This window comes from Callithrix jacchus, chromosome 14, assembly GCF_049354715.1.
Source record: "Callithrix jacchus isolate 240 chromosome 14, calJac240_pri, whole genome shotgun sequence".
Taxonomy (NCBI): domain Eukaryota; kingdom Metazoa; phylum Chordata; class Mammalia; order Primates; family Cebidae; genus Callithrix; species Callithrix jacchus.
The window spans coordinates 20,944,626-20,955,894 of record NC_133515.1 but is presented as its reverse complement, the minus strand read 5'-3'; the positions used below and the strand labels follow the sequence as shown (position 1 = coordinate 20,955,894).

At 40.1% G+C, this 11,269-nt stretch overlaps 1 long non-coding RNA gene across 1 annotated transcript; it reads right to left on the bottom strand.

Moving 5' to 3' along the window:
• Window positions 1-5,185: 5,185 nt before the first annotated feature.
• Window positions 5,186-9,589, bottom strand: LOC118147235 (uncharacterized). Its single transcript, XR_004733423.3, has 3 exons — window positions 9,528-9,589; window positions 9,134-9,295; window positions 5,186-5,501 (listed from the first exon to the last, which is right to left on the bottom strand). It is a non-coding gene; the product is annotated as an uncharacterized LOC118147235 (long non-coding RNA).
• Between the last annotated feature and the right edge of the window lie 1,680 nt (window positions 9,590-11,269).

Genomic DNA, 11,269 nt, shown 5'->3' with positions numbered 1-11,269 from the left:
AGTCAGTAATAACTTAATTGAACATTTTTAAATAACTAAAAGAATGTCATTGGATTGTTTGTAACACAAAGAATAAATGCTTGGGATGGATACTCCATTCTCTGTGATGTGCTTATTTCAAATCGCAAACCTCTCACCTACCCCTTAAATATAACACCTCGTATATACCCACAAGAGTTAAAAATTAAAAGAAACAAGAAAGGCAATAACAATCTGCAGTGAACGTTCATGTTAATGGTGAAATACTGCACGCATTTTCACCTGAAGTCAAGAACAATATAGATGTCCTCTCTCACCTTTGCTACTTGATATTGTGGTGAAGGTTTTGTCCAGTCTAATAAGGCAAAACCAAAACAAAATAAAAATCAAAAAATCATAAATAGTGGAAAAAATAAGTAAAAATCTCTTTACTCGTATGTGATACATTGTATATGTAGAAAATTCTAAATGGCCTACAAAGAAATTACTAATAAGTAAATTTAGCGACAATAAGGGTTAATACAAAATAATGAGTTATAGTTCCATTAAATTTTAACAAACAATTGGGAATTAATTAAAAATCAATGCCTTTTAACTACATTTAGTGGAAAATGTACAAGATTTCTACATTGTAAGTTACTAAACATTACTTAGAACAGATATATCGGCTTCATTAATCTAAAAGACACAATACTGCCCAAATTGCTTTATAGAATCCATGCAATCACAAATAAATCTAAACAGACTTGCAAAGAATCTAGAATAGCAAGATAATTTTGAGAGAAAAAAAAAATACTTAGAGGACTCACACCATCTGATTTCTTTTTTTCTCCTTTCTCTTTCTCAATAGTTTTATTAGCTATATTTCACATATCACAGCATTCGTACTTTTAAAGTGTACAATTTAGTGGTTTCTAATATATGTAGGGAGTTGTGCAACCATCACCATATAATTTTAGAATATTTTCATCACCCAAAAGAGAAAGTCTATACCTATTAGCAATTACTCCTCATATTCTTCTGATACAGTTTGGATGTCCCCTCCACATCTCATATTGTAATCCCCAGTTTGGGAGGTGGGACATGGCTGGAGGTATTTGGGTCAAGGGGGTGGATTCCTCCTGGCAATATGCTGTCCTCACTGGGGTGAGTTCTCACAAGATCTAATTGTTTCAAGTGTGTGGCACCTCCCCTACTCTCTCTTGCTCCTGCACCATGTAACATGCCTGCTCCTACTTCACCTTCTGCCATGAAGAAAAGCTCCCTGAGGCCTACCCAGGAGCAGAGCAGATGCCTGCGCCATGCTTGCATAGCCTGAGAACCATGAGCCAATTAAACCTGTTTTCTTCATTAATTACCCAGCCTCAGGTGTTTCGTTATAGCAATTCAAGACTGGCCTATTACACCTCCTTTACCCTTCAGTCCCTAGCAATTTACTTTCCATCTCTATCAACCTGACTATTCTGGAAATTTTATATCAATAGAGTTATACTGCATGATTTTTGTAACTAGCTTCTTTCACTTAGCATAATGTTTTCAAGGTTTATCCATGTTATAGCATGTATCAGTACTTCATTCTTTTTTATTGCCAAACAGTATTCCACTATGTGAATGTGCCAGATTTTGTTTACCCATCTGTGAATCCATGGACATCTGGATTGTTTCTACATTTTCATTATTATAAAAAATGTCACTATGAACATTCATGTGCACATATATGTTTTCATTTCTCTGGGGTATATACCTAAGAGTAGAATTGCTGTGTTATATGGTAATTTCATGTTTAATATTTTGGAGAACTGCCAAACTGTTTTCCAAAGCAACTATACCATTTTACATACCCACGAGCGATGTATGGGGTTTCTATTTCACTACATAGTTGTCAACTTGTTATTATCTTTTTCATTATAGCCATCCTAGTGGATGTGAAGTTTTATCTGATTGTTGTTCCGCTTTTTACTTCCTTGACAAATAATGATTTTTATTTTTATTTATTTATTTATTTATTATTACATTTTAGGTTTTGGGGTACATGTGCAGAACATGCAAGACAGTTGCATAGTTACACACATGGCAGTGTGTTTTGCTGCCTTCCTCCCCTTCACCCACATTTGGCATTTCTCCTCAAGCTATACCTCCCCAGCTCCCCACCATCACTGTCCCTCCCCTATTCCCCCCGATAGACCCCAGTGGGTAGTACTCCCTTCCCTGTGTCCATGTGTTCTCATTGTTCATCACCCACCTATGAGTGAGAATATGCAGTATTTCATTTTCTGTTCTTGTGTCAGTTTGCTGAGAATGATGTTTTCCAGATTCATCCATGTCCCTACAAAGGACACAAACTCATCATTTTTGATTGCTGCATAATATTCCATGGTGTATATGTGCCACATTTTCCCAATGCAGTCTATCATTGATGGGCATTTGGGTTGGTTTCAGGTCTTTGCTATTGTAAACAGTGCTGCCATGAACATTCATGTGCATGTGTCCTTATAGTAGAATAATTTGTAGTCCTTTGGATATATACCCAGTAATGGGATTGCTGGGTCAAATGGGATTTCTATTTCTAAGGCCTTGAGGAATCGCCACACTGTCTTCCACAATGGTTGAACTAATTTACACTCCCACCAACAGTGTAAAAGTGTTCCTTTTTCTCCACATCCTCTCCAGCATCTGTTGTCTCCAGATTTTTTAATGATCGCCATTCTAACTGGCGTGAGATGGTATCTCAATGTAGTTTTGATTTGCATCTCTCTGATGACCAGTGACGATGAGCATTTTTTCATGTTTGTTGGCCTCATGTATGTCTTCCTTTGTAAAGTGTCTGTTCATATCCTTTGTCCATTTTTGAATGGGCTTGTTTGTTTTTTTCTTGTAAATCTGTTTGAGTTCTTTGTAAATTCTGGATATCAGCCCTTTGTCAGATAGGTAAACTGCAAAAAATTTTTCCCATTCTGTTGGTTGCTGATTCACTCTAGTGACTGTTTCTTTGCTGTGCATAAGCTGTGGAGTTTGATTAGGTCCCATTTGTCTATTTTGGCTTTTGTTGCCAATGCTTTTGATGTTTTGGTCATGAAGTCCTTGCCTACTCCTATGTCCTGAATGGTTTTGCCTAGATTTTCTTCTAGGGTTTTTATGGTACCAGGTCTTATGTTTCAGTCTTTAATCCATCTGGAGTTAATTTTAGTGTAAGGTGTCAGGAAGGGGTCCAGTTTCTGCTTTCTGCACATGGCTAGCCAGTTTTCCCAACACCATTTATTAAACAGGGAGTCCTTTCCCCATTGCTTGTTTTTGTTAGGTTTATCAAAGATTTTATGGTTGTAGATATGTTGTGTTGCCTCCGATGCCTCTGTTCTGTTCCACTGGTCTATATCTCTGTTTTGGTACCAGGATCGTGCTGTTTTGATAACTGCAGCCTTGTAGTATAGTTTGAAGTCTGGTAGTGTGATGCCTCCCACTGTGTTCTTTTTGCTTAGAATTGACTTGGCTATGCGGGCTCTTTTTTGGTTCCATATGAAGTTCTAGGTGGTTTTTTCCAGTTCTGTGAAGAAAGTCAATGGTAGCTTGATGGGGATAGCGTTGAATCTGTAAATTACTTTGGGCAGCATAGCCATTTTCATGATATTGATTCTTCCTAACCATGAACATGGAATGTTTCTTCATCTGTTTGTGTCCTCTCTTATTTCATTAAGCAGTGGTTTGTAGATTTCCTTGAAGAGGTTCCTTACATTTCTTATAAGTTGTATTCCTAGGTATTTTATTCTCTTTGTAGTAATTGTGAATGGTGGTTTGTTCTTGATTTGGCTCTCTTTAAGTCTGTTATTGGTGTATAGGAATGCTTGATTTTTAGTACTTTTTCATGTGCTTATTGGTTATTTGTACATCTTCTCTGGAGAAATACCTTTGGATCTTATCTTTGTCCATTTTCCAATTGAATTATTTGCCATTTTATTGTTGAACTGCAAGAATTCATATATGTTCTAGATGCAAGTCCAGATGTATATACCAGATATATAATTCAGAATATTTTCACCTACTCTATGGATTATCTTTCATTTTCTTGATGGTGACTTTTGAAGCACAAAAAATATTTTACTTCCTATGAAGTCCAAGGCATATACTATTTTTCTTTTGTAATTGTGCTTTTGGTATTCTTTCTAAGAAACCACTGCCTAACCTACAGTTGCAAAGATTTGCTCCTGTTTTCCTCTAAGAGGTTTATTGTCTTGTGTCTTAAATTTAGGCCCGTGCTCCATTTTAACTGTTGCATATGGGTCCAACTTCATTTTTTGCATATCAATATCCAGTTGCGCTAGCACCATTTATTGAAAAGACCATTCTTTCATTGAATTGCCTTAGCATCTTTGTAAAAAATAAATTGGCCACAAATTTAGGGATTTATTTCTGTGCTCTTGATTTAAATTTATTGACCTACATATCTATTCAATTCCAGTGCCACACTGTCTTGATTACTGCAGTTTTGTATTAAGTTATTGAATTGAGAAATCTGAGTCTTCCAACTTGGTTACTCTTTCTCAAGATTGTTGTTTATATTTCCACAAATTTTAGGATCAGCTTGTAAGTTTCTAAAAAGACAGGCTTCTGGGATTTTGATAGAGATTGCGTTGTATCTGTAGATTAATTTGGGGAGTATTGTCACCTTGACAACATTACATCTTCTGATCCATGAACATATATATTCCATATATTCACATCTTCTTTAACTTCTCCGTTAAAAGTACCCTTAAGTATTCTATTCTTTTTGATGCTATTATAAATTGAGTTATTTTCTTAATTTCATTTCTGGATTGTTCATTGCTAGCCTATAGAAATACAATTGATTTTTATTTATTGATTTATCTTGCTGAAAATGTTATTTCTAATAAATTTTTGGTAGATTCTGTAAGATTTTCTATATATGAAGGCACATTATCTGCAAAAAGGGATAGCTTACTTCTTCCTCTCCAATTTACGTGACTTTTATTATTTTCCTTGCCTACTTGTCTTGGCTAGAACCTCAACATGATGTTGAATAGACATGGAAAAACATTCTTGTTTTGTTCCTAATTTTAGGTAGAAAGCATTCAATCTTTCAACACTACATATGATGTTAACTTAGTAACTGAGACAGTTACTAAGTGATTAATGTGTGGGTAATCTAGACAAGAGGAAGATTCCATTAAGGATGGGATGGAGCAGGATGGCTTCAGATTTTATCACATTACTCAGGATGGTACACAATTTAAAACTCATAAGTTGTTTCTGAAATTTTCCACTTAATATTTTCAAAACAAGATTGAATGCAGGTAACTGAAACCACAGAAAGCAAAGCATGGGATAAAGGATAAAGAGAAATTGCTGTATTTCACAGTACGTATCATCTATTTTATTTCTTTGGCAAGCAATCAGGTACACTTTTGTATCTTCTCTTGTAAAGTTGCTTTTTGATTTGTTTGGTGCCTTTTCTCAAATGGTGTCTCTCATTCAGAGCTCTGCCCAGGTCAACAGAGATTCCTAAAATGCTAGAAAGAACATGGTTTTCATTAAGTGGCTATGTGGCCTTGGACAACCCATCAACCTCTCTGAGCATTAGGGCCCTTATCTCTAAAACAAAATTAGTAACACCCATTTTAGGGGCTATGACAGTTAAATGAGGAAGCAATTAAGCAGTATGTCATCTAAAGCATTGCACACTGATGTCTCCTCCACATCAAGACTAGTTATAAGGTCAGGATTAACTGTTGGCAACTGGCAGAATCACTGTGTTTTTCTTCTACCTTTGCTTTCTGGTATACAAAAGAGATGTAACAAGTACAAAGGATGAAACAACAGAATTCTCCTCCATATGAGCAGTTTGTCTCCAACACCTAATGTTTCCTTTCTTCCTACCTACACTCATCGCAGAAAACATGCGATTTAAAAGAAGATTCTTAAAGGTTTCCTTTCAAGCAAGATAAGTCCCTTGTGGTAGGTCATTTCTCTCAACTGGGAGAGTTTCTTAAAGCACAGGTAGGTAGTTTCCTCCCAGGGGACATCTGCTGGCCATTTAGGTGGGACACATTCCACAGAAGGTGGGGGTGAGGTGCCAGGCTGAGCAGAGCAGTAATCTCTGCTCCTTGACTCTATGCCAGAGGACAGGGGCCACTGTCCCCTTCTCGTTCTCAAGGGAGGAAATAGAAACTGGTCCCTCTGGCCACCTCTCCCTGGGGTTGAACAAGAGCTTTCCAGATCTCTGCCAGATGGTGGGTCTCAGTGGCCTCTGCCACATCATCCCCCCACCTGAAGTCTCCTTAATGCTCTCAGTCATTACTTAAACAAGAAAATCTTCCGTGGGCATGGCCTGCCATTCCAGCCCTGACACTCTGCAAACACCACTTTATCCTCCTGCTGGTGGCCAGCAAACAAGCACCCTCCCTAGAGGCTGGGGCTGAATCAAGACTCTGAGCCCTAGGAAACCATCCCAGCACCCTGGCTGGTGTTGGTAACACACTTTGGGGAACAAGTCTTTTGCTGAAAGTCAGAGGCCTGAGTTCGAATCCCCAAGTGCACCTGGTACGGAACCTCCACATCCTGCCTTCTTCATGGAGATGCGCCAGGTTCTGCCTAGATGATCACAAAGAGCTACAGGCAGAAGATGTCGGGAATTTGTACCAACAATGCTATCCTCTACCCACTGTGTGCCTGCAAATTTCTTCTTTCCCCTCTCTTCTTCCCCCCAGAAGTTGCTGCCAGCATATACTGCAGAGTGTGAAGGGCAGAGCACACCCTCCCCATGCCTGCAAACCAAACAAGAAAGGGCCTCGGGCTGGCTCTAGTGGGTGAGAGTGAGTCCTACTATGCATTTGTGTCTCTGGATCCTTGCACAGACAACAGTAAGTGGATTCTGGGGCATCTACCATTTTTGAAGAACTACTCTTTTCTCTCACCCACCAGTATGACTAACTGAAAGCTGATTTAATTTCTATGTTTAAACAAGCAAACAAATAGAACAAAAATTCTCAGGGAATATTGAGAGTATTTTATCAACACAAAAACCAACATGCATGTGGGCCTTTTAAGCACTGATTTGATTCAGCCTAGGCCAACTGAGCTCATGATACCTGCCAGGCCCTGAAGATGGAAAGAGGAATAAATACTGTCCTTTCCATCAGGAGCTCTCAGTCAAGGCAGTTTCTCTACCCAGGCACTCTTCCCATTTTGGGCCAGATTACTCTTTGTTGTGAGTAGCTAAACCAGGCACTTACTGGTGGTTAACAGCATCCCTGGCCTCTCCACCATAGCTGCCAGTCAGTAGTAACCTCCCCAAGTCTGGACAACCAAAATGTCACCTAATGTCTCTGGAGGGCAAAAATCACCATGGTTTAGAACCATAGGTCTAGGAGGAGGATATTAAGTAAATAGCCACAAGATGGACCACCCTGACTGAGGCCTGGCACTCAAGACCCAGCACATGCCGGCTCTAGAGGGGATGCAGACAAAGGAGCTTGTTCTCTAGAGGAGAAACCCACGGCTGCTGACGTGAGTGTATACATGTGGCTCTCTTTCTACTCCAAGCATCCACATACCATCTTCACCCACCATGGGCTCTAATGACAGTGGAGATTGCCTTATACAACAGAGTACAGCTCTTGGACAAGCAGTTACATCTGCCTCATGAAAGACCAGAGATAGAACTGGAAACATACAAGCAATTGATGGGGCACCTCAGCATTTGAGAAAACAGCACCTTGACATTTGAGAAAACAGCAGAAGCAGGAAGGTCACTCTCACCTTCCCCTTCCCATCTTCCCCTGATACAAGCCATAAAACTCATTTGAGAGGTAGCCTCCATATACCCAGAGAAATACTTATCTCTGAAGACACAGGACCACAGAGAAGAATCTGAACAAACAGGCTAAATTTGTTAAGTCCTCAATCTCCCGCCCAGTTTATCACAATTAGATCATACCTGCTTTGTCCAATTATCCATCTCCACAACTGTCCACTTCTCCATCAAACTAACATTAAAAACATACAGGTTCCTCTGTTACTTTGGGTCTTTAGTTCCTTGTGAGAGCCCCTATGTTATGTAAAACTTGTATTAAATAAATCTGCATGCTTTCTCTAGTTAATCTGACTTTTCTATGGGGACTCAGCCATGTACCCAGCAACGGGCCAGGAAAATATATTTCTTTCCCTTCCATGACCTTGAGCCTCTCTGGAGCAGTTTCTTTCACAAGTCTCCAGATATGTCCCACATAAGCACGTTTCTTCCCACAGTCTCATTCCAAGGGCTGAGAACTCTCCTGCCCTCCTCCTGCTGTAATCTACATGGCTCCCCTGCAGTTTTCTAGATCTCAGGGATTGCCTACAATTGCCCAATTCGCATGTATATTGAAACCATGCATACTCTTGTTATGAGCATTTTTAGGAGGAAAACTTGTTTTGAAATTAGGTGACTCTGGGTTGTTTGTAGGCAGCTGAGCAGACATCCCCAAGCCCAAAGCCTATGACCAGAGAGTGGCACTTTGGGAGGCTGTGAGCACAGTTTTTGTAAGGACAGGAAGGACCCTGCTTATCACCCCTCTGCTAGGGCTGGATCTTACTTTAACATCTCAATGCATTTTGATGCATGCAAAGGGGAAAAGGTTGATACCAACACAAAAAGCAAACATTTTTCATCAGTGTGATACAGTTGAGACCAAGGTAGAAATCATGAAGCAAGACAAAAATGGGGATTTTTGCCACTGTCAGACATCCTAAGACACACAGAGAGAGGCCCAGCATGGAGTGGGTGGCTAGGGCTTCACAGACAAACTCTTGCTGGGTTTCTCTCTGCTGGGACTCATCTCTCATGCAGGGTGTTCCTGTTTTCGGGGACATGCTAAGAGTGTCTCACTCTTTTTTTTTTATTTTTTTATTTTTTTTATTTTTAATTTTTTATTGGATTATAGGTTTTGGGGTACATGAGAAGAGCATGCAAGACAGTTGCGTAGGTACACACATGGCAGTGTGCTTTGCTTTTCTTCTCCCCTTCACCCACATTTGGCATTTCTCCCCAGGCTATCCCTCCCCACCTCCCCCTCCCACTGGCCCTCCCCTTTTCCCCCCAATAGACCCCAGTGTTTAGTACTCCCCTTTCTGTGTCCATGTGTTCTCATTTTTCATCACCCACCTATGAGTGAGAATATCCGGTGTTTCATTTTCTGTTCTTGTGTCAGTTTGCTGAGGATGATGTTCTCCAGATTCATCCATGTCTCTACAAACGACACGAACTCATCATTTCTAGTGAGAACATTACCCAGATAGTGCTTCTGTGTCATGACCTAGAATATCCCTTTAAAAAAAAAAAAGAAATGTGCTATCGACCACCAAGTTCTCACAAGACCTCATTCCTCTAAATAGCAATGTGCTGTTGCCAATCAAGCAACAGAACAATTCCATCTGTGACACTGACATCACAGGGAAGCAGCCACCAAAAAAAAGCTCAAAACCTGAGACTTCAGCAAACCAAGAGCTACAAACTGGTAAGGATAATTTTTAAAAGAAACAAAAAGGTAAACATTTACCGGTGGCTATAGCGAATGGCTATCGTCAACCCAAGCTGTAATTAAAAAGAGAGAAAAACAAATTAAGTAATATCAAGAATATGCAGAATTCACAAGAAAATAAACTTAACACAATTATGTTTTAAAGAATTCCGAAAATTTCCTACAGTTAATGCTTCAAAATTAACATATGTTAATGACATATTTAGTTTCAACTTAGTTCCTAAAGAAAATTTGTATTTTTTTTTTGAGACGGAGTTTCGCTCTTGTTACCCAGGCTGGAGTGCAATGGCGCGAGCTCGGCTCACCGCAACCTCTGCCTCCTGGGTTCAGGCAATTCTCCTGCCTCAGCCTGCTGAGTAGCTGGGATTACAGGCACACGCCACCGTGCCAAGCTAATTTTTTGTATTTTTAGTAGAGACAGGGTTTCACCATGTTGACCAGGATGGTCTCGATCTCTTGACCTCGTGATCCACCCACCTCGGCTTCCCAAAGTGCTGGGATTACAGGCTTGAGCCACTGCACCCAGCTGAAAATTTGTATTTTTATAGAGACTTAAAGAGGCATAAAATATTTACTTGTGGATTAGACAGGAGGTGTCTCTCAATAGAAATGCCTTCCAAAATATAGGTCTTCTTGCTCCAAGACACAGTCACAAAAAGATGGAATTGGAGCATGTGGCGATTCCAAGGGTGGCATTAGGGGAACACAGCCACACATGGCAGGGTCCTGGGAGCTGGTTCCTTCTCTATCTCCTACCTTAGAAGCACTAAGTGGAGCCCAGGCCACCTCAACCAGAGTCTCCCTATGGGATCATTACAGCCTTCACACTGATCCTGTAAGCTCAAGGCCAGCAAGCCTCAGCTCTGAGGTCAGCAAATAAATTGAGCCTGAAATTCACATGTGACATCAAGATATGGTGCACTCAGCTGTTGGGCACAGCAACAAGTGGAAGTTGAGGTGAGCTGTGATTTCCTCTTTACTCTGCAGGGGGGATGCGGAAACCTCTCAAGCATAAGTGGGGGTCAAATCACATGACATGGGCCCTGCATAGTTCACAGAAAGGATAGTAAGAGTCAGGCCAGCCAGTCAAGTTCAGTTGCATCAGCAAGTTATTGAAACTGTTGGAGCCTCAATTTTCCCAACTGTAAAATGGGCAGAATAATTACTTTCTCACAGAATTAATGTAAGGATGAAACAATTTTTGTATATTTATGTGTTTGTATTTTGGTGTGTGTATGTGTATGACTACTGTGTGACAGATAGGAAAAACTCTGTAAATAATAACTACCTCTAGTAACACTATATTCAGGCAATATTCCATTTATCAAAATGTTAGTACATTCCAGAATTTAATTTTTCAATTAGTTTTGGAAACTTTGAAAATATTTTGTTATGCAACAAGCGATGAATGGTCAAACATGCCTGTGTAAGTCTCATTAGCCCACTCATACCTACAGCAAGACTAGTTTAAGAAGCTCACAATAGTTAAGAACCTAAGCATCATCCGAATGTCATTTCTGTAGCTGAAGTCTGAGTTCCACCTTAAAATCCCCAAACATCATTTATGGTTCCCTTGATGCTGATCTGAAGAGGATCAGGGTGGGGATATCACATTCATGGTGCTGTCCCAGGTGGTGCAGGGTGACAAGAGGGTCCCCTGGCAGTGAAAGGTGAATGGGGAGGGAGAGCTAAGAGAAGAGAAATGGTTGAAATAAGAAAGTCCAACACCCCTGTCCAGCTTGACATCCTGCAGAACCCCC